The sequence below is a fragment of the Pseudophryne corroboree genome, unplaced genomic scaffold (assembly GCF_028390025.1).
Source record: "Pseudophryne corroboree isolate aPseCor3 unplaced genomic scaffold, aPseCor3.hap2 scaffold_583, whole genome shotgun sequence".
NCBI classification, from domain to species: Eukaryota; Metazoa; Chordata; class Amphibia; order Anura; family Myobatrachidae; genus Pseudophryne; species Pseudophryne corroboree.
Window position 1 is genome coordinate 309072 of NW_026970182.1, and position 27246 is coordinate 336317.

Here is a 27246-nt window from a genome sequence, read left to right on the forward strand (position 1 = left end):
GTACCAATGTGTTTCTTCGTTGGTTGAGTTAAGAAAATTCTTACAAAAACTCTCCAGATTATTGACTTTTTAAAGTTTTTCTAGGAAACGTTCTAGATGAATGCTTATTAGCCTTTGTCAGTATGTACTTTTTGCAAAGTGTCTCTGTGGCGCAATCGGTTAGTGTGTCTGGCTACTAACCAAAAGGTTGGTGGTTCAATCCCACCCAGGGACATAATTGACCTTGTGATCAGGTTTTGGTGATATTTAAGTAGACAAATCAAAATTTCAAACCCCCTCTTATGGTGTAGGGTACCTGGCCTTCTCTGATGTAATCAGAGTTAGATTTGATTCAGTGATTTTATAAAAAACAGCTAGGAAGCACAATTTAGCAATGGGTTGCAGAGAAAAAAAATATGCTGGCAGAAAAATCCAATTGAGTGATTAAACAGCTCTTCATTTTCTGCCTTTATTTTTATGCTAACAAATTTGTTCTCTAAAAAGTATCCACAAAGCCAAGTCTCTGATTAACACCTTTGTAGGGATGGTTTTTCACCTATAACTAAATTAAACTTGCTTCATTGGAAAGGCAGCAAGATGCATCCTCATTTCAATGTCTACTGAAATAATACAGGTTGACACCAGGAAACATTAACGCCACTGCATCCTTGCTGCTTTCTCATGTAGAAGTCTGTTTAATGTGAAAACAAGGTGATATCTAATTAGCACACAGGTAAGGAATTAAGAAAATCTTTATTTAAGGGTGAAGATGTTTCTCACAAAATCGTTGCCCCAATGCATCATTGAAATTCAAGCTGGAAAGATGATTTTAATATATCACTTGTACATTTTGTATTGCTCTTCTGGTGACAATGTAGTTTGTTTTTGTCAATTACCCTTTTAATAATAGGGTAAAGAAAATTAAGTGGATTTTTTAAAGAAAACTATACTGTCAATATACTATTAAAACAAATTAAAATGGTAAAAGTTATTGTACTTTAAGTAAAAATAAAAGAGCAAAAATATCAATCCCAGTTTTGATTACTTAAATTAACAAAAAAAATGCATATAGCAAAGGATAGTTTCAATCTGCCTACCTCTGGGTTATGGGCCCAGCATGCTTCCATTGCAGTACTCTGCTGCACATGTAAGTGCAAGAGATCCTGAAGCACTCACTCATCATGGGAAAGTACCAATGTGTTTCTTCGTTGGTTGATGGAAGAAACATCTTACAAAAACTCTCCAGCTTATTAACTTTTTAAAGTTTTTCTAGGAAACGTTCTAGATGTATGCTTATTAGCCTTTGTCAGTACACACTTTTTGCAAAGTGTCTCTGTGGCGCAATCGGGTAGTGTGTCTGGCTACTAACCAAAAGGTTGGTGGTTCAATCCCACCCAGGGAAGTAATTGAACTTGTTATCAGATTTTGGTGATCTTTAAGTAGACAAGTCAAAATTTCAAACCCCCTCTTATGGTGTAGGGTACCTGGCCTTCTCTGATGTAATCATAGTTAGATTTGATTCAGTGATTTTATAAAAACAGCTAGGAAGCACAATTTAGCAGTGGGTTGCAGAGAAAAAGAAATATGCTGGCAAAAAAAATCCAATTGAGTGATTAAACAGCTCTTCATTTTCTGGCTTTATTTTTATGCTAACAAATTTGTTCTCTGAAAAGTGTCCACAAAGCCAAGTCTCTGATTAACACCTTTGTAGGGATGGTTTTTCACCTATTACTAAATTAAACTTGCTTCATTGGAAAGGCAGTAAGATGCATCCTCATTTCAATGTCTACTGAAATAATACAGGTTGACACCAGGAAACATTAACGCCACTGCATCCTTGCTGCTTTCTCATGTAGAAGTCTGTTTAATGTGAAAACAAGGTGATATCTAATTAGCACACAGGTAAGGAATTAAGAAAATCTTTATTTAAGGGTGAAGATGTTTCTCACAAAATCGTTGCCCCAATGCATCATTGAAATTCAAGCTGGAAAGATGATTTTAATATATCACTTGTACATTTTGTATTGCTCTTCTGGTGACAATGTAGTTTGTTTTTGTCAATTACCCTTTTAATAATAGGGTAAAGAAAATTAAGTGGATTTTTTTAAAAATAATTATACTGTCAATATACTATTAAAACAAATTAAAATGGTAAAAGTTATTGTACTTTAAGTAAAAATAAAAGAGCAAAAATATCAATCCCAGTTTTGATTACTTAAATTAACAAAAAAAATGCATATAGCAAAGGATAGTTTCAATCTGCCTACCTCTGGGTTATGGGCCCAGCATGCTTCCATTGCAGTACTCTGCTGCACATGTAAGTGCAAGAGATCCTGAAGCACTCACTCATCATGGGAAAGTACCAATGTGTTTCTTCGTTGGTTGATGGAAGAAACATCTTACAAAAACTCTCCAGCTTATTAACTTTTTAAAGTTTTTCTAGGAAACGTTCTAGATGTATGCTTATTAGCCTTTGTCAGTACTTACTTTTTACAAAGTGTCTCTGTGGCGCAATCGGTTAGTGTGTCTGGCTACTAACCAAAAGGTTGGTGGTTCAATCCCACCCAGGGACGTAATTGACCTTGTTATCAGATTTTGGTGATCTTTAAGTAGACAAGTCAAAATTTCAAACCCCCTGTTATGGTGTAGGGTACCTGGCCTTCTCTGATGTAATCAGAGTTAGATTTGATTCAGTGATTTTATAAAAACAGCTAGGAAGCACAATTTAGCAGTGGGTTGCAGAGAAAAAGAAATATGCTGGAAAAAAAATCCAATTGAGTGATTAAACAGCTCTTCATATTCTGGCTTTATTTTTATGCTAACAAATTTGTTCTCTGAAAAGTGTCCACAAAGCCAAGTCTCTGATTAACACCTTTGTAGGTATGGTTTTTCACCTATTACTAAATTAAACTTGCTTCATTGGAAAGGCAGCAAGATGCATCCTCATTTCAATTTCTACTGAAATAATACAGGTTGACACCAGGAAACATTAACGCCACTGCATCCTTGCTGCTTTCTCATGTGGAAGTCTGTTTAATGTGAAAACAAGGTGATATCTAATTAGCACACAGGTAAGGAATTAAGAAAATCTTTATTTAAGGGTGAAGATGTTTCTCACAAAATCGTTGCCCCAATGCATCATTGAAATTCAAGCTGGAAAGATGATTTTAATATATCACTTGTACATTTTGTATTGCTCTTCTGGTGACAATGTAGTTTGTTTTTGTCAATTACCATTTTAATAATAGGGTAAAGAAAATTAAGTGGATTTTTGAAAGAAAACAATACTGTCAATATACTATTAAAACAAATTAAAATGGTAAAAGTTATTGTACTTTAAGTAAACATAAAATAGCTAACATATCAATCCCAGTTTTGGATTACTTTAATTAACAAAAAAAATGCATATAGCAGAGGATAGTTTCAATCTGCCTACCTCTGGGTAATGGGCCCAGCATGCTTCCATTGCAGTACTCTGCTGCACATGTAAGTGCAAGAGATCCTGAAGCACTCACTCATCATGGGAAAGTACCAATTTGTTTCTTCGTTGGTTGATTTAAGAAAATTCTTACAAAAACTCTCCAGATTATTGACTTTTTAAAGTTTTTCTAGGAAATGTTCTAGATGAATGCTTATTAGCCTTTGTCAGTATGTACTTTTTGCAAAGTGTCACTGTGGCGCAATCGGTTAGTGTGTCTGGCTACTAACCAAAAGGTTGGTGGTTCAATCCCACCCAGGGACATAATTGACCTTGTGATCAGGTTTTGGTGATATTTAAGTAGACAAGTCAAAATTTCAAACCCCCTCTTATGGTGTAGGGTACCTGGCCTTCTCTGATGTAATCAGAGTTAGATTTGATTCAGTGATTTTATAAAAAACAGCTAGGAAGCACAATTTAGCAATGGGTTGCAGAGAAAAAAAATATGCTGGCAGAAAAATCCAATTGAGTGATTAAACAGCTCTTCATTTTCTGCCTTTATTTTTATGCTAACAAATTTGTTCTCTAAAAAGTGTCCACAAAGCCAAGTCTCTGATTAACACCTTTGTAGGGATGGTTTTTCACCTATAACTAAATTAAACTTGCTTCATTGGAAAGGCAGCAAGATGCATCCTCATTTCAATGTCTACTGAAATAATACAGGTTGACACCAGGAAACATTAACGCCACTGCATCCTTGCTGCTTTCTCATGTAGAAGTCTGTTTAATGTGAAAACAAGGTGATATCTAATTAGCACACAGGTAAGGAATTAAGAAAATCTTTATTTAAGGGTGAAGATGTTTCTCACAAAATCGTTGCCCCAATGCATCATTGAAATTCAAGCTGGAAAGATGATTTTAATATATCACTTGTACATTTTGTATTGCTCTTCTGGTGACAATGTAGTTTGTTTTTGTCAATTACCCTTTTAATAATAGGGTAAAGAAAATTAAGTGGATTTTTTAAAAGAAAACTATACTGTCAATATACTATTAAAACAAATTAAAATGGTAAAAGTTATTGTACTTTAAGTAAAAATAAAAGAGCAAAAATATCAATCCCAGTTTTGATTACTTAAATTAACAAAAAAAAATGCATATAGCAAAGGATAGTTTCAATCTGCCTACCTCTGGGTTATGGGCCCAGCAAGCTTCCATTGCAGTACTCTGCTGCACATGTAAGTGCAAGAGATCCTGAAGCACTCACTCATCATGGGAAAGTACCAATGTGTTTCTTCGTTGGTTGATGGAAGAAACATCTTACAAAAACTCTCCAGATTATTGACTTTTTAAAGCTTTTCTAGGAAACATTCTAGATGTATGCTTATTAGCCTTTGTCAGTACATACTTTTAGCAAAGTGTCTCTGTGGCGCAATCGGTTAGTGTGTCCAGCTACTAACCAAAAGGTTGGTGGTTCAAGCCCACCCAGGGACGTAATTGACCTTGTTATCAAATTTTGGTGATCTTTAAGTAGACAAGTCAAAATTTCAAACCCCGTGTTATGGTGTAGGGTACCTGGCCTTTTCTGATGTAATCAGAGTTAGATTTGATTCAGTGATTTAATAAAAACAGCTCTGAAGCACAATTTAGCAGTGGGTTGCAGAGAAAAAGAAATATGCTGGCAAAAAAAATCCAATTGAGTGATTAAACAGCTCTTCATTTTCTGGCTTTATTTTTATGCTAACAAATTTGTTCTCTGAAAAGTGTCCACAAAGCCAAGTCTCTGATTAACACCTTTGTAGGGATGGTTTTTCACCTATTACTAAATTAAACTTGCTTCATTGGAAAGGCAGCAAGATGCATCTTCATTTCAATGTCTACTGAAATAATACAGGTTGACACCAGGAAACATTACCGCCACTGCATCCTTGCTGCTTTCTCATGTAGAAGTCTGTTTAATGTGAAAACAAGGTGATATCTAATTAGCACACAGGTAAGGAATTAAGAAAATCTTTATTTAAGGGTGAAGATGTTTCTCACAAAATCGTTGCCCCAATGCATCATTGAAATTCAAGCTGGAAAGATGATTTTAATATATCACTTGTACATTTTGTATTGCTCTTCTGGTGACAATGTAGTTTGTTTTTGTCAATTACCATTTTAATAATAGGGTAAAGAAAATTAAGTGGATTTTTGAAAGAAAACAATACTGTCAATATACTATTAAAACAAATTAAAATGGTAAAAGTTATTGTACTTTAAGTAAAAATAAAAGAGCAAAAATATCAATCCCAGTTTTGATTACTTAAATTAACAAAAAAAATGCATATAGCAAAGGATAGTTTCAATCTGCCTACCTCTGGGTTATGGGACCAGCATGCTTCCATTGCAGTACTCTGCTGCACATGTAAGTGCAAGAGATCCTGAAGCACTCACTCATCATAGGAAAGTACCAATGTGTTTCTTCGTTGGTTGATGGAAGAAACATCTTACAAAAACTCTCCAGATTATTGACTTTTTAAAGTTTTTCTAGGAAACGTTCTAGATGTATGCTTATTAGCCTTTGTCAGTACGTACTTTTTACAAAGTGTCTCTGTGGCGCAATCGGTTAGTGTGTCTGGTTGGTGGTTCAATCCCACCCAGGGACGTAATTGACCTTGTTATCAGATTTTGGTGATCTTTAAGTAGACAAGTCAAAATTTCAAACCCCCTGTTATGGTGTAGGGTACCTGGCCTTTTCTGATGTAATCAGAGTTAGATTTGATTCAGTGATTTAATAAAAACAGCTCTGAAGCACAATTTAGCAGTGGGTTGCAGAGAAAAAGAAATATGCTGGCAAAAAAAATCCAATTGAGTGATTAAACAGCTCTTCATTTTCTGGCTTTATTTTTATGCTAACAAATTTGTTCTCTGTAAAGTGTCCACAAAGCCAAGTCTCTGATTAACACCTTTGTAGGGATGGTTTTTCACCTATTACTAAATTAAACTTGCTTCATTGGAAAGGCAGCAAGATGCATCTTCATTTCAATGTCTACTGAAATAATACAGGTTGACACCAGGAAACATTACCGCCACTGCATCCTTGCTGCTTTCTCATGTAGAAGTCTGTTTAATGTGAAAACAAGGTGATATCTAATTAGCACACAGGTAAGGAATTAAGAAAATCTTTATTTAAGGGTGAAGATGTTTCTCACAAAATCGTTGCCCCAATGCATCATTGAAATTCAAGCTGGAAAGATGATTTTAATATATCACTTGTACATTTTGTATTGCTCTTCTGGTGACAATGTAGTTTGTTTTTGTCAATTACCCTTTTAATAATAGGGTAAAGAAAATTAAGTGGATTTTTTTAAAAATAATTATACTGTCAATATACTATTAAAACAAATTAAAATGGTAAAAGTTATTGTACTTTAAGTAAAAATAAAAGAGCAAAAATATCAATCCCAGTTTTGATTACTTAAATTAACAAAAAAAATGCATATAGCAAAGGATAGTTTCAATCTGCCTACCTCTGGGTTATGGGCCCAGCATGCTTCCATTGCAGTACTCTGCTGCACATGTAAGTGCAAGAGATCCTGAAGCACTCACTCATCATGGGAAAGTACCAATGTGTTTCTTCGTTGGTTGATGGAAGAAACATCTTACAAAAACTCTCCAGCTTATTAACTTTTTAAAGTTTTTCTAGGAAACGTTCTAGATGTATGCTTATTAGCCTTTGTCAGTACTTACTTTTTACAAAGTGTCTCTGTGGCGCAATCGGTTAGTGTGTCTGGCTACTAACCAAAAGGTTGGTGGTTCAATCCCACCCAGGGACGTAATTGACCTTGTTATCAGATTTTGGTGATCTTTAAGTAGACAAGTCAAAATTTCAAACCCCCTGTTATGGTGTAGGGTACCTGGCCTTCTCTGATGTAATCAGAGTTAGATTTGATTCAGTGATTTTATAAAAACAGCTAGGAAGCACAATTTAGCAGTGGGTTGCAGAGAAAAAGAAATATGCTGGAAAAAAAATCCAATTGAGTGATTAAACAGCTCTTCATATTCTGGCTTTATTTTTATGCTAACAAATTTGTTCTCTGAAAAGTGTCCACAAAGCCAAGTCTCTGATTAACACCTTTGTAGGTATGGTTTTTCACCTATTACTAAATTAAACTTGCTTCATTGGAAAGGCAGCAAGATGCATCCTCATTTCAATTTCTACTGAAATAATACAGGTTGACACCAGGAAACATTAACGCCACTGCATCCTTGCTGCTTTCTCATGTGGAAGTCTGTTTAATGTGAAAACAAGGTGATATCTAATTAGCACACAGGTAAGGAATTAAGAAAATCTTTATTTAAGGGTGAAGATGTTTCTCACAAAATCGTTGCCCCAATGCATCATTGAAATTCAAGCTGGAAAGATGATTTTAATATATCACTTGTACATTTTGTATTGCTCTTCTGGTGACAATGTAGTTTGTTTTTGTCAATTACCATTTTAATAATAGGGTAAAGAAAATTAAGTGGATTTTTGAAAGAAAACAATACTGTCAATATACTATTAAAACAAATTAAAATGGTAAAAGTTATTGTACTTTAAGTAAACATAAAATAGCTAACATATCAATCCCAGTTTTGGATTACTTTAATTAACAAAAAAAATGCATATAGCAGAGGATAGTTTCAATCTGCCTACCTCTGGGTAATGGGCCCAGCATGCTTCCATTGCAGTACTCTGCTGCACATGTAAGTGCAAGAGATCCTGAAGCACTCACTCATCATGGGAAAGTACCAATTTGTTTCTTCGTTGGTTGATTTAAGAAAATTCTTACAAAAACTCTCCAGATTATTGACTTTTTAAAGTTTTTCTAGGAAATGTTCTAGATGAATGCTTATTAGCCTTTGTCAGTATGTACTTTTTGCAAAGTGTCACTGTGGCGCAATCGGTTAGTGTGTCTGGCTACTAACCAAAAGGTTGGTGGTTCAATCCCACCCAGGGACATAATTGACCTTGTGATCAGGTTTTGGTGATATTTAAGTAGACAAGTCAAAATTTCAAACCCCCTCTTATGGTGTAGGGTACCTGGCCTTCTCTGATGTAATCAGAGTTAGATTTGATTCAGTGATTTTATAAAAAACAGCTAGGAAGCACAATTTAGCAATGGGTTGCAGAGAAAAAAAATATGCTGGCAGAAAAATCCAATTGAGTGATTAAACAGCTCTTCATTTTCTGCCTTTATTTTTATGCTAACAAATTTGTTCTCTAAAAAGTGTCCACAAAGCCAAGTCTCTGATTAACACCTTTGTAGGGATGGTTTTTCACCTATAACTAAATTAAACTTGCTTCATTGGAAAGGCAGCAAGATGCATCCTCATTTCAATGTCTACTGAAATAATACAGGTTGACACCAGGAAACATTAACGCCACTGCATCCTTGCTGCTTTCTCATGTAGAAGTCTGTTTAATGTGAAAACAAGGTGATATCTAATTAGCACACAGGTAAGGAATTAAGAAAATCTTTATTTAAGGGTGAAGATGTTTCTCACAAAATCGTTGCCCCAATGCATCATTGAAATTCAAGCTGGAAAGATGATTTTAATATATCACTTGTACATTTTGTATTGCTCTTCTGGTGACAATGTAGTTTGTTTTTGTCAATTACCCTTTTAATAATAGGGTAAAGAAAATTAAGTGGATTTTTTAAAAGAAAACTATACTGTCAATATACTATTAAAACAAATTAAAATGGTAAAAGTTATTGTACTTTAAGTAAAAATAAAAGAGCAAAAATATCAATCCCAGTTTTGATTACTTAAATTAACAAAAAAAAATGCATATAGCAAAGGATAGTTTCAATCTGCCTACCTCTGGGTTATGGGCCCAGCAAGCTTCCATTGCAGTACTCTGCTGCACATGTAAGTGCAAGAGATCCTGAAGCACTCACTCATCATGGGAAAGTACCAATGTGTTTCTTCGTTGGTTGATGGAAGAAACATCTTACAAAAACTCTCCAGATTATTGACTTTTTAAAGCTTTTCTAGGAAACATTCTAGATGTATGCTTATTAGCCTTTGTCAGTATATACTTTTAGCAAAGTGTCTCTGTGGCGCAATCGGTTAGTGTGTCCAGCTACTAACCAAAAGGTTGGTGGTTCAAGCCCACCCAGGGACGTAATTGACCTTGTTATCAAATTTTGGTGATCTTTAAGTAGACAAGTCAAAATTTCAAACCCCGTGTTATGGTGTAGGGTACCTGGCCTTTTCTGATGTAATCAGAGTTAGATTTGATTCAGTGATTTAATAAAAACAGCTCTGAAGCACAATTTAGCAGTGGGTTGCAGAGAAAAAGAAATATGCTGGCAAAAAAAATCCAATTGAGTGATTAAACAGCTCTTCATTTTCTGGCTTTATTTTTATGCTAACAAATTTGTTCTCTGAAAAGTGTCCACAAAGCCAAGTCTCTGATTAACACCTTTGTAGGGATGGTTTTTCACCTATTACTAAATTAAACTTGCTTCATTGGAAAGGCAGCAAGATGCATCTTCATTTCAATGTCTACTGAAATAATACAGGTTGACACCAGGAAACATTACCGCCACTGCATCCTTGCTGCTTTCTCATGTAGAAGTCTGTTTAATGTGAAAACAAGGTGATATCTAATTAGCACACAGGTAAGGAATTAAGAAAATCTTTATTTAAGGGTGAAGATGTTTCTCACAAAATCGTTGCCCCAATGCATCATTGAAATTCAAGCTGGAAAGATGATTTTAATATATCACTTGTACATTTTGTATTGCTCTTCTGGTGACAATGTAGTTTGTTTTTGTCAATTACCATTTTAATAATAGGGTAAAGAAAATTAAGTGGATTTTTGAAAGAAAACAATACTGTCAATATACTATTAAAACAAATTAAAATGGTAAAAGTTATTGTACTTTAAGTAAAAATAAAAGAGCAAAAATATCAATCCCAGTTTTGATTACTTAAATTAACAAAAAAAATGCATATAGCAAAGGATAGTTTCAATCTGCCTACCTCTGGGTTATGGGACCAGCATGCTTCCATTGCAGTACTCTGCTGCACATGTAAGTGCAAGAGATCCTGAAGCACTCACTCATCATAGGAAAGTACCAATGTGTTTCTTCGTTGGTTGATGGAAGAAACATCTTACAAAAACTCTCCAGATTATTGACTTTTTAAAGTTTTTCTAGGAAACGTTCTAGATGTATGCTTATTAGCCTTTGTCAGTACGTACTTTTTACAAAGTGTCTCTGTGGCGCAATCGGTTAGTGTGTCTGGTTGGTGGTTCAATCCCACCCAGGGACGTAATTGACCTTGTTATCAGATTTTGGTGATCTTTAAGTAGACAAGTCAAAATTTCAAACCCCCTGTTATGGTGTAGGGTACCTGGCCTTTTCTGATGTAATCAGAGTTAGATTTGATTCAGTGATTTAATAAAAACAGCTCTGAAGCACAATTTAGCAGTGGGTTGCAGAGAAAAAGAAATATGCTGGCAAAAAAAATCCAATTGAGTGATTAAACAGCTCTTCATTTTCTGGCTTTATTTTTATGCTAACAAATTTGTTCTCTGTAAAGTGTCCACAAAGCCAAGTCTCTGATTAACACCTTTGTAGGGATGGTTTTTCACCTATTACTAAATTAAACTTGCTTCATTGGAAAGGCAGCAAGATGCATCTTCATTTCAATGTCTACTGAAATAATACAGGTTGACACCAGGAAACATTACCGCCACTGCATCCTTGCTGCTTTCTCATGTAGAAGTCTGTTTAATGTGAAAACAAGGTGATATCTAATTAGCACACAGGTAAGGAATTAAGAAAATCTTTATTTAAGGGTGAAGATGTTTCTCACAAAATCGTTGCCCCAATGCATCATTGAAATTCAAGCTGGAAAGATGATTTTAATATATCACTTGTACATTTTGTATTGCTCTTCTGGTGACAATGTAGTTTGTTTTTGTCAATTACCATTTTAATAATAGGGTAAAGAAAATTAAGTGGATTTTTGAAAGAAAACAATACTGTCAATATACTATTAAAACAAATTAAAATGGTAAAAGTTATTGTACTTTAAGTAAAAATAAAAGAGCCAAAATATCAATCCCAGTTTTGGATTACTTTAATTAACAAAAAAAAATGCATATAGCAGAGGATAGTTTCAATCTGCTTACCTCTGGGTTATGTGCCCAGCATGCTTCCATTGCTGTACTCTGCTGCACATGTAAGTGCAGTAGATCCTGAAGCACTCACTCATCATGGGAAAGTACCAATGTGTTTCTTCGTTGGTTGATGGAAGAAACATCTTACAAAAACTCTCCAGATTATTGACTTTTTAAAGTTTTTCTAGGAAACGTTTTAGATGAATGCTTATTAGCCTTTGTCAGTATGGACTTTTGCAAAGTGTCTCTGTGGCGCAATCAGTTAGTGTGTATGGCTATTAACCAAAAGGTTGGTGGTTCAATCCCACCCAGGGACGTAATTGACCTTGTTATCAGATTTTGGTGATCTTTAAGTAGACAAGTCAAAATTTCAAACCCCCTCTTATGGTGTAGGGTACCTGGCCTTCTCTGATGTAATCAGAGTTAGATTTGATTCAGTGATTTTATAAAAACAGCTAGGAAGCACAATTTAGCAGTGGGTTGCAGAGAAAAAGAAATATGCTGGCAAAAAAATCCAATTGAGTGATTAAGCCATTTTCTAGCTTTATTTTTATGCTAACAAATTTGTTCTCTGAAAAGTGTCCACAAAGCCAAGTCTCTGATTAACACCTTTGTAAGGATGGTTTTTCACCTATTACTAAATTAAACTTGCTTCATTGTAAAGGAAGCAAGATGCATCCTCATTTCAATGTCTACTGAAATAATACAGGTTGACACCAGGAAACATTATCGCCACTGCATCCTTGCTGCTTTCTCATGTGGAAGTCTGTTTAATGTGAAAACAAGGTGATATCTAATTAGCACACAGGAAAGGAATTACGAAAATCTTTATTTAAGGGTGAAGATGTTTCTCACAAAATCGTTGCCCCAATGCATCATTGAAATTCAAGCTGGAAAGATGATTTTAATATATCACTTGTACATTTTGTATTGCTCTTCTGGTGACAATGTAGTTTGTTTTTGTCAATTACCATTTTAATAATAGGGTAAAGAAAATTAAGTGGATTTTTGAAAGAAAATAATACTTTCAATATACTATTAAAACAAATTAAAATGGTAAAAGTTATTGTACTTTAATGAAAAATAAAAGAGCAAAAATATCAATCCCAGTTTTGGATTACTTTAATTAACAAAAAAATATGCATATAGCAGAGGATAGTTTTAATCTGCCTACCTCTGGGTTATGGGCCCAGCATGCTTCCATTGCAGTACTTTGCTGCACATGTAAGTGCAAGAGATCCTGAAGCACTCACTCATCATGGGAAAGTACCAATGTGTTTCTTCGTTGGTGGATGGAAGAAACATCTTACAAAAACTCTCCAGATTATTGACTTTTTAAAGTTTTTCTAGGAAACGTTTTAGATGAATGCTTATTAGCCTTTGTCAGTATATACTTTGGCAAAGTGTCTCTGTGGCGCAATCAGTTAGTGTGAATGGCTATAAACCAAAAGGTTGGTGGTTCAATCCCACCCAGGGACGTAATTGACCTTGTGATCAGATTTTGGTGATCTTTAAGTAGACAAGTCAACATTTCAAACCCCCTCTTATGGTGTAGGGTACCTGGCCTTCTCTGATGTAATCAGAGTTAGATTTGATTCAGTGATTTTATAAAAACAGCTAGGAAGCACAATTTAGCAGTGGGTTGCAGAGAAAAAGAAATATGCTGGCAAAAAAATCCAATTGAGTGATTAAACAGCTCTTCATTTTCTGGCTTTATTTTTATGCTAACAAATTTGTTCTCTGAAAAGTGTCCACAAAGCCAAGTCTCTGATTAACACCTTTGTAAGGATGGTTTTTCACCTATTACTAAATTAAACTTGTTTCATTGGAAAGGCAGCAAGATGCATCCTCATTTCAATGTCTACTGAAATAATACAGGTTGACACCAGGAAACATTATCGCCACTGCATCCTTGCTGCTTTCTCATGTGGAAGTCTGTTTAATGTGAAAACAAGGTGATATCTAATTAGCACACAGGTAAGGAATTAAGAAAATCTTTATTTAAGGGTGAAGATGTTTCTCACAAAATCGTTGCCCCAATGCATCATTGAAATTCAAGCTGGAAAGATGATTTTAATATATCACTTGTACATTTTGTATTGCTCTTCTGGTGACAATGTAGTTTGTTTTTGTCAATTACCATTTTAATAATAGGGTAAAGAAAATTAAGTGGATTTTTTAAAGAAAATAATACTTTCAATATACTATTAAAACAAATTAAAATGGTAAAAGTTATTGTACTTTAATGAAAAATAAAAGAGCAAAAATATCAATCCCAGTTTTGGATTACTTTAATTAACAAAAAAATATGCATATAGCAGAGGATAGTTTTAATCTGCCTACCTCTGGGTTATGGGCCCAGCATGCTTCCATTGCAGTACTTTGCTGCACATGTAAGTGCAAGAGATCCTGAAGCACTCACTCATCATGGGAAAGTACCAATGTGTTTCTTCGTTGGTTGATGGAAGAAACATCTTACAAAAACTCTCCAGATTATTGACTTTTTAAAGTTTTTCTAGGAAACGTTCTAGATGTATGCTTATTAGCCTTTGTCAGTATGTACTTTTTGCAAAGTGTCTCTGTGGCGCAATCGGTTAGTGTGTCCGGCTACTAACCAAAAGGTTGGTGGTTCAATCCCACCCAGGGACGTAATTGACCTTGTTATCAGATTTTGGTGATCTTTAAGTAGACAAGTCAAAATTTCAAACCCCCTGTTATGGTGTAGGGTACCTGGCCTTTTCTGATGTAATCAGAGTTAGATTTGATTCAGTGATTTAATAAAAACAGCTAGGAAGCACAATTTAGCAGTGGGTTGCAGAGAAAAAGAAATATGCTGGCAAAAAAAATCCAATTGAGTGATTAAACAGCTCTTCATTTTCTGGCTTTATTTTTATGCTAACAAATTTGTTCTCTGAAAAGTGTCCACAAAGCCAAGTCTCTGATTAACACCTTTGTAGGGATGGTTTTTCACCTATTACTAAATTAAACTTGCTTCATTGGAAAGGCAGCAAGATGCATCTTCATTTCAATGTCTACTGAAATAATACAGGTTGACACCAGGAAACATTACCGCCACTGCATCCTTGCTGCTTTCTCATGTAGAAGTCTGTTTAATGTGAAAACAAGGTGATATCTAATTAGCACACAGGTAAGGAATTAAGAAAATCTTTATTTAAGGGTGAAGATGTTTCTCACAAAATCGTTGCCCCAATGCATCATTGAAATTCAAGCTGGAAAGATGATTTTAATATATCACTTGTACATTTTGTATTGCTCTTCTGGTGACAATGTAGTTTGTTTTTGTCAATTACCATTTTAATAATAGGGTAAAGAAAATTAAGTGGATTTTTGAAAGAAAACAATACTGTCAATATACTATTAAAACAAATTAAAATGGTAAAAGTTATTGTACTTTAAGTAAAAATAAAAGAGCCAAAATATCAATCCCAGTTTTGGATTACTTTAATTAACAAAAAAAATGCATATAGCAGAGGATAGTTTCAATCTGCTTACCTCTGGGTTATGTGCCCAGCATGCTTCCATTGCTGTACTCTGCTGCACATGTAAGTGCAGTAGATCCTGAAGCACTCACTCATCATGGGAAAGTACTAATGTGTTTCTTCGTTGGTTGATGGAAGAAACATCTTACAAAAACTCTCCAGATTATTGACTTTTTAAAGTTTTTCTAGGAAACGTTTTAGATGAATGCTTATTAGCCTTTGTCAGTATGTACTTTTGCAAAGTGTCTCTGTGGTGCAATCAGTTAGTGTGAATGGCTATAAACCAAAAGGTTGGTGGTTCAATCCCACCCAGGGACGTAATTGACCTTGTGATCAGATTTTGGTGATCTTTAAGTAGACAAGTCAACATTTCAAACCCCCTCTTATGGTGTAGGGTACCTGGCCTTCTCTGATGTAATCAGAGTTAGATTTGATTCAGTGATTTTATAAAAACAGCTAGGAAGCACAATTTAGCAGTGGGTTGCAGAGAAAAAGAAATATGCTGGCAAAAAAATCTAATTGAGTGATTAAACAGCTCTTAATTTTCTGGCTTTATTTTTATGCTAACAAATTTGTTCTCTGAAAAGTGTCCACAAAGCCAAGTCTCTGATTAACACCTTTGTAGGGATGGTTTTTCACCTATTACTAAATTAAATTTGCTTCATTGGAAAGGCAGCAAGATGCATCCTCATTTCAATGTCTACTGAAATAATACGGGTTGACACCAGGAAACATTAACGCCACTGCATCCTTGCTGCTTTCTCATGTGGAAGTCTGTTTAATGTGAAAACAAGGTGATATCTAATTAGCACACAGGTAAGGAATTAAGAAAATCTTTATTTAAGGGTGAAGATGTTTCTCACAAAATCGTTGCCCCAATGCATCATTGAAATTCAAGCTGGAAAGATGATTTTAATATATCACTTGTACATTTTGTATTGCTCTTCTGGTGACAATGTAGTTTGTTTTTGTCAATTACCATTTTAATAATAGGGTAAAGAAAATTAAGTGGATTTTTGAAAGAAAACAATACTGTCAATATACTATTAAAACAAATTAAAATGGTAAAAGTTATTGTACTTTAAGTAAAAATAAAAGAGCAAAAATATCAATCCCAGTTTTGATTACTTAAATTAACAAAAAAAATGCATATAGCAAAGGATAGTTTCAATCTGCCTACCTCTGGGTTATGGGCCCAGCATGCTTCCATTGCAGTACTCTGCTGCACATGTAAGTGCAAGAGATCCTGAAGCACTCACTCATCATAGGAAAGTACCAATGTGTTTCTTCGTTGGTTGATGGAAGAAACATCTTACAAAAACTCTCCAGATTATTGACTTTTTAAAGTTTTTCTAGGAAACGTTCTAGATGTATGCTTATTAGCCTTTGTCAGTATTTACTTTTTGCAAAGTGTCTCTGTGGCGCAATCGGTTAGTGTATCCGGCTACTAACCAAAAGGTTGGTGGTTCAATCCCACCCAGGGACGTAATTGACCTTGTTATCAGATTTTGGTGATCTTTAAGTAGACAAGTCAAAATTTCAAACCCCCTGTTATGGTGTAGGGTACCTTACCTTTTCTGATGTAATCAGAGTTAGATTTGATTCAGTGATTTAATAAAAACAGCTAGGAAGCACAATTTAGCAGTGGGTTGCAGAGAAAAAGAAATATGCTGGCAAAAAAATCCAATTGAGTGATTAAACAGCTCTTCATTTTCTGGCTTTATTTTTATGCTAACAAATTTGTTCTCTGAAAAGTGTCCACAAAGCCAAGTCTCTGATTAACACCTTTGTAGGGATGGTTTTTCACCTATTACTAAATTAAATTTGCTTCATTGGAAAGGCAGCAAGATGCATCCTCATTTCAATGTCTACTGAAATAATACGGGTTAACACCAGGAAACATTAACGCCACTGCATCCTTGCTGCTTTCTCATGTGGAAGTCTGTTTAATGTGAAAACAAGGTGATATCTAATTAGCACACAGGTAAGGAATTAAGAAAATCTTTATTTAAGGGTGAAGATGTTTCTCACAAAATCGTTGCCCCAATGCATCATTGAAATTCAAGCTGGAAAGATGATTTTAATATATCACTTGTACATTTTGTATTGCTCTTCTGGTGACAATGTAGTTTGTTTTTGTCAATTACCATTTTAATAATAGGGTAAAGAAAATTAAGTGGATTTTTGAAAGAAAACAATACTGTCAATATACTATTAAAACAAATTAAAATGGTAAAAGTTATTGTACTTTAAGTAAAAATAAAAGAGCAAAAATATCAATCCCAGTTTTGATTACTTAAATTAACAAAAAAAATGCATATAGCAAAGGATAGATTCAATCTGCCTACCTCTGGGTTATGGGCCTAGCATGCTTCCATTGCAGTACTCTGCTGCACATGTAAGTGCAAGAGATCCTGAAGCACTCACTCATCATAGGAAAGGACCAATGTGTTTCTTCGTTGGTTGATGGAAGAAACATCTTACAAAAACTCTCCAGATTATTGACTTTTTAAAGTTTTTCTAGGAAACGTTCTAGATGTATGCTTATTAGCCTTTGTCAGTACGTACTTTTTACAAAGTGTCTCTGTGGCGCAATCGGTTAGTGTGTTTGGTTACTAACCAAAAGGTTGGTGGTTCAATCCCACCCAGGGACGTAATTGACTTTGTTATCAGATTTTGGTGATCTTTAAGTAGACAAGTCAAAATTTCAAACCCCCTGTTATGGTGTAGGGTACCTGGCCTTCTCTGATGTAATCAGAGTTAGATTTGATTCAGTGATTTAATAAAAACAGCTAGGAAGCACAATTTAGCAGTGGGTTGCAGAGAAAAAGAAATATGCTGGCAAAAAAAATCCAATTGAGTGATTAAACAGCTCTTCATTTTCTGGCTTTATTTTTATGCTAACAAATTTGTTCTCTGAAAAGTGTCCACAAAGCCAAGTCTCTGATTAACACCTTTGTAGGGATGGTTTTTCACCTATTACTAAATTAAACTTGCTTCATTGGAAAGGCAGCAAGATGCATCTTCATTTCAATGTCTACTGAAATAATACAGGTTGACACCAGGAAACATTACCGCCACTGCATCCTTGCTGCTTTCTCATGTAGAAGTCTGTTTAATGTGAAAACAAGGTGATATCTAATTAGCACACAGGTAAGGAATTAAGAAAATCTTTATTTAAGGGTGAAGATGTTTCTCACAAAATCGTTGCCCCAATGCATCATTGAAATTCAAGCTGGAAAGATGATTTTAATATATCACTTGTACATTTTGTATTGCTCTTCTGGTGACAATGTAGTTTGTTTTTGTCAATTACCATTTTAATAATAGGGTAAAGAAAATTAAGTGGATTTTTGAAAGAAAACAATACTGTCAATATACTATTAAAACAAATTAAAATGGTAAAAGTTATTGTACTTTAAGTAAAAATAAAAGAGCCAAAATATCAATCCCAGTTTTGGATTACTTTAATTAACAAAAAAAAATGCATATAGCAGAGGATAGTTTCAATCTGCTTACCTCTGGGTTATGTGCCCAGCATGCTTCCATTGCTGTACTCTGCTGCACATGTAAGTGCAGTAGATCCTGAAGCACTCACTCATCATGGGAAAGTACCAATGTGTTTCTTCGTTGGTTGATGGAAGAAACATCTTACAAAAACTCTCCAGATTATTGACTTTTTAAAGTTTTTCTAGGAAACGTTTTAGATGAATGCTTATTAGCCTTTGTCAGTATGTACTTTTGCAAAGTGTCTCTGTGGCACAATCAGTTAGTGTGTATGGCTATTAACCGAAAGGTTGGTGGTTCAATCCCACCCAGGGACGTAATTGACCTTGTTATCAGATTTTGGTGATCTTTAAGTAGACAAGTCAAAATTTCAAACCCCCTCTTATGGTGTAGGGTACCTGGCCTTCTCTGATGTAATCAGAGTTAGATTTGATTCAGTGATTTTATAAAAACAGCTAGGAAGCACAATTTAGCAGTGGGTTGCAGAGAAAAAGAAATATGCTGGCAAAAAAATCCAATTGAGTGATTAAACAGCTCTTCATTTTCTGGCTTTATTTTTATGCTAACAAATTTGTTCTCTGAAAAGTGTCCACAAAGCCAAGTCTCTGATTAACACCTTTGTAAGGATGGTTTTTCACCTATTACTAAATTAAACTTGCTTCATTGGAAAGGCAGCAAGATGCATCCTCATGTCAATGTCTACTGAAATAATACAGGTTGACACCAGGAAACATTATCGCCACTGCATCCTTGCTGCTTTCTCATGTGGAAGTCTGTCTAATGTGAAAACAAGGTGATATCTAATTAGCACACAGGTAAGGAATTAAGAAAATCTTTATTTAAGGGTGAAGATGTTTCTCACAAAATCGTTGCCCCAATGCATCATTGAAATTCAAGCTGGAAAGATGATTTTAATATATCACTTGTACATTTTGTATTGCTCTTCTGGTGACAATGTAGTTTGTTTTTGTCAATTACCATTTTAATAATAGGGTAAAGAAAATTAAGTGGATTTTTTAAAGAAAATAATACTTTCAATATACTATTAAAACAAATTAAAATGGTAAAAGTTATTGTACTTTAATGAAAAATAAAAGAGCAAAAATATCAATCCCAGTTTTGGATTACTTTAATTAACAAAAAAATATGCATATAGCAGAGGATAGTTTTAATCTGCCTACCTCTGGGTTATGGGCCCAGCATGCTTCCATTGCAGTACTTTGCTGCACATGTAAGTGCAAGAGATCCTGAAGCACTCACTCATCATGGGAAAGTACCAATGTGTTTCTTCGTTGGTGGATGGAAGAAACATCTTACAAAAACTCTCCAGATTATTGACTTTTTAAAGTTTTTCTAGGAAACGTTTTAGATGAATGCTTATTAGCCTTTGTCAGTATAATCTTTTGCAAAGTGTCTCTGTGGCGCAATCAGTTAGTGTGAACGGCTATAAACCAAAAGGTTGGTGGTTCAATCCCACCCAGGGACGTAATTGACCTTGTGATCAGATTTTGGTGATCTTTAAGTAGACAAGTCAACATTTCAAACCCCCTCTTATGGTGTAGGGTACCTGGCCTTCTCTGATGTAATCAGAGTTAGATTTGATTCAGTGATTTTATAAAAACAGCTAGGAAGCACAATTTAGCAGTGGGTTGCAGAGAAAAAGAAATATGCTGGCAAAAAAATCCAATTGAGTGATTAAACAGCTCTTCATTTTCTGGCTTTATTTTTATGCTAACAAATTTGTTCTCTGAAAAGTGTCCACAAAGCCAAGTCTCTGATTAACACCTTTGTAGGGATGGTTTTTCACCTATTACTAAATTAAACTTGCTTCATTGGAAAGGCAGCAAGATGCATCTTCATTTCAATGTCTACTGAAATAATACAGGTTGACACCAGGAAACATTACCGCCACTGCATCCTTGCTGCTTTCTCATGTAGAAGTCTGTTTAATGTGAAAACAAGGTGATATCTAATTAGCACACAGGTAAGGAATTAAGAAAATCTTTATTTAAGGGTGAAGATGTTTCTCACAAAATCGTTGCCCCAATGCATCATTGAAATTCAAGCTGGAAAGATGATTTTAATATATCACTTGTACATTTTGTATTGCTCTTCTGGTGACAATGTAGTTTGTGTTTGTCAATTACCATTTTAATAATAGGGTAAAGAAAATTAAGTGGATTTTTGAAAGAAAACAATACTGTCAATATACTATTAAAACAAATTAAAATGGTAAAAGTTATTGTACTTTAAGTAAAAATAAAAGAGCAAAAATATCAATCCCAGTTTTGATTACTTAAATTAACAAAAAAAATGCATATAGCAAAGGATAGTTTCAATCTGCCTACCTCTGGGTTATGGGCCCAGCATGCTTCCATTGCAGTACTCTGCTGCACATGTAAGTGCAAGAGATCCTGAAGCACTCACTCATCATAGGAAAGTACCAATGTGTTTCTTCGTTGGTGTATGGAAGAAACATCTTACAAAAACTCTCCAGATTATTGACTTTTTAAAGTTTTTCTAGGAAACGTTCTAGATGTATGCTTATTAGCCTTTGTCAGTACGTACTTTTTACAAAGTGTCTCTGTGGCGCAATCGGTTAGTGTGTCTGGTTGGTGGTTCAATCCCACCCAGGGACGTAATTGACCTTGTTATCAGATTTTGGTGATCTTTAAGTAGACAAGTCAAAATTTCAAACCCCCTGTTATGGTGTAGGGTACCTGGCCTTTTCTGATGTAATCAGAGTTAGATTTGATTCAGTGATTTAATAAAAACAGCTAGGAAGCACAATTTAGCAGTGGGTTGCAGAGAAAAAGAAATATGCTGGCAAAAAAAATCCAATTGAGTGATTAAACAGCTCTTCATTTTCTGGCTTTATTTTTATGCTAACAAATTTGTTCTCTGAAAAGTGTCCACAAAGCCAAGTCTCTGATTAACACCTTTGTAGGGATGGTTTTTCACCTATTACTAAATTAAACTTGCTTCATTGGAAAGGCAGCAAGATGCATCCTCATTTCAATTTCTACTGAAATAATACAGGTTGACACCAGGAAACATTAACACCACTGCATCCTTGCTGCTTTCTCATGTGGAAGTCTGTTTAATGTGAAAACAAGGTGATATCTAATTAGCACACAGGTAAGGAATTAAGAAAATCTTTATTTAAGGGTGAAGATGTTTCTCACAAAATCGTTGCCCCAAAGCATCATTGAAATTCAAGCTGGAAAGATGATTTTAATATATCACTTGTACATTTTGTATTGCTCTTCTGGTGACAATGTAGTTTGTTTTTGTCAATTACCCTTTTAATAATAGGGTAAAGAAAATTAAGTTGATTTTTTAAAGAAAACTATACTGTCAATATACTATTCAAACAAATTAAAATGGTAAAAGTTATTGTACTTCAAGTAAAAATAAAAGAGCAAACATATCAATCCCAGTTTTGATTACTTAAATTAACAAAAAAAATGCATATAGCAAAGGATAGTTTCAATCTGCCTACCTCTGGGTTATGGGCCCAGCATGCTTCCATTGCAGTACTCTGCTGCACATGTAAGTGCAAGAGATCCTGAAGCACTCACTCATCATGGGAAAGTACCAATGTGTTTCTTCGTTGGTTGATGGAAGAAACATTTTACAAAAATTCTCCAGATTATTGACTTTTTAAAGTTTTTCTAGGAAACGTTCTAGATGTATGCGTATTAGCCTTTGTCAGTATAGACTTTTTGCGAAGTGTCTCTGTGGCGCAATCGGTTAGTGTGTCCGGCTACTAACCAAAAGGTTGGTGGTTCAATCCCACCCAGGGACGTAATTGACCTTGTTATCAGATTTTGGTGATCTTTAAGTAGACAAGTCAAAATTTCAAACCCCCTGTTATGGTGTAGGGTACCTGGCCTTTTCTGATGTAATCAGAGTTAGATTTGATTCAGTGATTTAATAAAAACAGCTAGGAAGCACAATTTAGCAGTGGGTTGCAGAGAAAAAGAAATATGCTGGCAAAAAAAAATCCAATTGAGTGATTAAACAGCTCTTCATTTTCTGGCTTTATTTTTATGCTAACAAATTTGTTCTCTGAAAAGTGTCCACAAAGCCAAGTCTCTGATTAACACCTTTGTAGGGATGGTTTTTCACCTATTACTAAATTAAACTTGCTTCATTGGAAAGGCAGCAAGATGCATCTTCATTTCAATGTCTACTGAAATAATACAGGTTGACACCAGGAAACATTACCGCCACTGCATCCTTGCTGCTTTCTCATGTAGAAGTCTGTTTAATGTGAAAACAAGGTGATATCTAATTAGCACACAGGTAAGGAATTAAGAAAATCTTTATTTAAGGGTGAAGATGTTTCTCACAAAATCGTTGCCCCAATGCATCATTGAAATTCAAGCTGGAAAGATGATTTTAATATATCACTTGTACATTTTGTATTGCTCTTCTGGTGACAATGTAGTTTGTTTTTGTCAATTACCATTTTAATAATAGGGTAAAGAAAATTAAGTGGATTTTTGAAAGAAAACAATACTGTCAATATACTATTAAAACAAATTAAAATGGTAAAAGTTGTTGTACTTTAAGTAAAAATAAAAGAGCCAAAATATCAATCCCAGTTTTGGATTACTTTAATTAACAAAAAAAATGCATATAGCAGAGGATAGTTTCAATCTGCTTACCTCTGGGTTATGTGCCCAGCATGCTTCCATTGCTGTACTCTGCTGCACATGTAAGTGCAGTAGATCCTGAAGCACTCACTCATCATGGGAAAGTACCAATGTGTTTCTTCGTTGGTTGATGGAAGAAACATCTTACAAAAACTCTCCAGATTATTGACTTTTTAAAGTTTTTCTAGGAAACGTTCTAGATGTATGCTTATTAGCCTTTGTCAGTACGTACTTTTTACAAAGTGTCTCTGTGGCGCAATCGGTTAGTGTGTCTGGTTACTAACCAAAAGGTTGGTGATTCAATCCCACCCAGGGATGTAATTGACCTTGTTATCAGATTTTGGTGATCTTTAAGTAGACAAGTCAAAATTTCAAACCCTCTGTTATGGTGTAGGGTACCTGGCCTTCTCTGATGTAATCAGAGTTAGATTTGATTCAGTGATTTAATAAAAACAGCTAGGAAGCACAATTTAGCAGTGGGTTGCAGAGAAAAAGAAATATGCTGGCAAAAAAAATCCAATTGAGTGATTAAACAGCTCTTCATTTTCTGGCTTTATTTTTATGCTAACAAATTTGTTCTCTGAAAAGTGTCCACAAAGCCAAGTCTCTGATTAACACCTTTGTAGGGATGGTTTTTCACCTATTACTAAATTAAACTTGCTTCATTGGAAAGGCAGCAAGATGCATCTTCATTTCAATGTCTACTGAAATAATACGGGTTGACACCAGGAAACATTAACGCCACTGCATCCTTGCTGCTTTCTCATGTGGAAGTCTGTTTAATGTGAAAACAAGGTGATATCTAATTAGCACACAGGTAAGGAATTAAGAAAATCTTTATTTAAGGGTGAAGATGTTTCTCACAAAATCGTTGCCCCAATGCATCATTGAAATTCAAGCTGGAAAGATGATTTTAATATATCACTTGTACATTTTGTATTGCTCTTCTGGTGACAATGTAGTTTGTTTTTGTCAATTACCCTTTTAATAATAGGGTAAAGAAAATTAAGTGGATTTTTTAAAGAAAACTATACTGTCAATATACTATTAAAACAAATTAAAATTGTAAAAGTTATTGTACTTTAAGTAAAAATAAAAGAGCAAAAATATCAATCCCAGTTTTGATTACTTAAATTAACAAAAAAAAATGCATATAGCAAAGGATAGTTTCAATCTGCCTACCTCTGGGTTATGGGCCCAGCATGCTTCCATTGCAGTACTCTGCTGCACATGTAAGTGCAAGAGATCCTGAAGCACTCAGTCATCATGGGAAAGTACCAATGTGTTTCTTCGTTGGTTGATGGAAGAAACATCTTACAAAAACTCTCCAGATTATTGACTTTTTAAAGTTTTTCTAGGAAACGTTCTAGATGTATGCTTATTAGCCTTTGTCAGTATGTACTTTTTGCAAAGTGTCTCTGTGGCGCAATCGGTTAGTGTGTCCAGCTACTAACCAAAAGGTTGGTGGTTCAATCCCACCCAGGGATGTAATTGACCTTGTTATCAGATTTTGGTGATCTTTAAGTAGACAAGTCAAAATTTCAAACCCCCTGTTATGGTGTAGGGTACCTGGCCTTCTCTGATGTAATCAGAGTTAGATTTGATTCATTGATTTTATAAAAACAGCTAGGAAGCACAATTTAGCAGTGGGTTGCAGAGAAAAAGAAATATGCTGGCAAAAAAAAATCCAATTGAGTGATTAAACAGCTCTTCATTTTCTGACTTTATTTTTATGCTAACAAATTTGTTCTCTGAAAAGTGTCCACAAAGCCAAGTCTCTGATTAACACCTTTGTAGGGATGGTTTTTCACCTATTACTAAATTAAACTTGCTTCATTGGAAAGGCAGCAAGATGCATCCTCATTTCAATGTCTACTGAAATAATACAGGTTGACACCAGGAAACATTAACGCCACTGCATCCTTGCTGCTTTCTCATGTAGAAGTCTGTTTAATGTGAAAACAAGGTGATATCTAATTAGCACACAGGTAAGGAATTAAGAAAATCTTTATTTAAGGGTGAAGATGTTTCTCACAAAATCGTTGCCCCAATGCATCATTGAAATTCAAGCTGGAAAGATGATTTTAATATATCACTTGTACATTTTGTATTGCTCTTCTGGTGACAATGTAGTTTGTTTTTGTCAATTACCCTTTTAATAATAGGGTAAAGAAAATTAAGTGGATTTTTTAAAGAAAACTATACTGTCAATATACTATTAAAACAAATTAAAATGGTAAAAGTTATTGTACTTTAAGTAAAAATAAAAGAGCAAAAATATCAATCCCAGTTTTGATTACTTAAATTAACAAAAAAAATGCATATAGCAAAGGATAGTTTCAATCTGCCTACCTCTGGGTTATGGGCCCAGCATGCTTCCATTGCAGTACTCTGCTGCACATGTAAGTGCAAGAGATCCTGAAGCACTCAGTCATCATGGGAAAGTACCAATGTGTTTCTTCGTTGGTTGATGGAAGAAACATCTTACAAAAACTCTCCAGATTATTGACTTTTTAAAGTTTTTCTAGGAAACGTTCTAGATGTATGCTTATTAGCCTTTGTCAGTATGTAATTTTTGCAAAGTGTCTCTGTACCGCAATCGGTTAGTGTGTCCGGCTACTAACCAAAAAGTTGGTGGTTCAATCCCACCCAGGGACGTAATTGACCTTGTTATCAGATTTTGGTGATCTTTAAGTAGACAAGTCAAAATTTCAAACCCCCTGTTATGGTGTAGGGTACCTGGCCTTCTCTGATGTAATCAGAGTTAGATTTGATTCATTGATTTTATAAAAACAGCTAGGAAGCACAATTTAGCAGTGGGTTGCAGAGAAAAAGAAATATGCTGGCAAAAAAAAATCCAATTGAGTGATTAAACAGCTCTTCATTTTCTCGCTTTATTTTTATGCTAACAAATTTGTTCTCTGAAAAGTGTCCACAAAGCCAAGTCTCTGATTAACACCTTTGTAGGGATGGTTTTTCACCTATTACTAAATTAAACTTGCTTCATTGGAAAGGCAGCAAGATGCATCCTCATTTCAATGTCTACTGAAATAATACAGGTTGACACCAGGAAACATTAACGCCACTGCATCCTTGCTGCTTTCTCATGTAGAAGTCTGTTTAATGTGAAAACAAGGTGATATCTAATTAGCACACAGGTAAGGAATTAAGAAAATCTTTATTTAAGGGTGAAGATGTTTCTCACAAAATCGTTGCCCCAATGCATCATTGAAATTCAAGCTGGAAAGATGATTTTAATATATCACTTGTACATTTTGTATTGCTCTTCTGGTGACAATGTAGTTTGTTTTTGTCAATTACCCTTTTAATAATAGGGTAAAGAAAATTAAGTGGATTTTTTAAAGAAAACTATACTGTCAATATACTATTAAAACAAATTAAAATGGTAAAAGTTATTGTACTTTAAGTAAAAATAAAAGAGCAAAAATATCAATCCCAGTTTTGATTACTTAAATTAACAAAAAAATGCATATAGCAAAGGATAGTTTCAATCTGCCTACCTCTGGGTTATGGGCCCAGCATGCTTCCATTGCAGTACTCTGCTGCACATGTAAGTGCAAGAGATCCTGAAGCACTCAGTCATCATGGGAAAGTACCAATGTGTTTCTTCGTTGGTTGATGGAAGAAACATCTTACAAAAACTCTCCAGATTATTGACTTTTTAAAGTTTTTCTAGGAAACGTTCTAGATGTATGCTTATTAGCCTTTGTCAGAATATACTTTTTGCAAAGTGTCTCTGTGGCGCAATCGGTTGGTGTGTCCGGCTACTAACCAAAAGGTTGGTGGTTCAATCCCACCCAGGGACGTAATTGACCTTATCAGATTTTGGTGATCTTTAAGTAGACAAGTCAAAATTTCAAACCCCCTGTTATGGTGTAGGGTACCTGGCCTTCTCTGATGTAATCAGAGTTAGATTTGATTCATTGATTTTATAAAAACAGCTAGGAAGCACAATTTAGCAGTGGGTTGCAGAGAAAAAGAAATATGCTGGCAAAA

At 34.8% G+C, this 27246-nt stretch overlaps 6 non-coding genes across 6 annotated transcripts; all 6 read left to right on the forward strand.

Annotated features, from left to right (window-relative positions):
* Positions 1 to 140: 140 nt before the first annotated feature.
* Positions 141 to 214, forward strand: TRNAS-ACU (transfer RNA serine (anticodon ACU)). The gene has a single exon. It is a non-coding gene; the product is annotated as a tRNA-Ser (tRNA).
* Positions 215 to 2478: 2264 nt separating this feature from the next.
* TRNAS-ACU (transfer RNA serine (anticodon ACU)) lies at positions 2479 to 2552 on the forward strand. The gene has a single exon. It is a non-coding gene; the product is annotated as a tRNA-Ser (tRNA).
* Positions 2553 to 7141: 4589 nt separating this feature from the next.
* On the forward strand, positions 7142 to 7215 carry TRNAS-ACU (transfer RNA serine (anticodon ACU)). Its single transcript has one exon. It is a non-coding gene; the product is annotated as a tRNA-Ser (tRNA).
* Positions 7216 to 14136: 6921 nt separating this feature from the next.
* On the forward strand, positions 14137 to 14210 carry TRNAS-ACU (transfer RNA serine (anticodon ACU)). The gene has a single exon. It is a non-coding gene; the product is annotated as a tRNA-Ser (tRNA).
* Positions 14211 to 17641: 3431 nt separating this feature from the next.
* On the forward strand, positions 17642 to 17715 carry TRNAS-ACU (transfer RNA serine (anticodon ACU)). The gene has a single exon. It is a non-coding gene; the product is annotated as a tRNA-Ser (tRNA).
* A 4587-nt stretch (positions 17716 to 22302) lies between these two features.
* On the forward strand, positions 22303 to 22376 carry TRNAS-ACU (transfer RNA serine (anticodon ACU)). The gene has a single exon. It is a non-coding gene; the product is annotated as a tRNA-Ser (tRNA).
* The last annotated feature ends 4870 nt before the right edge of the window (positions 22377 to 27246 follow it).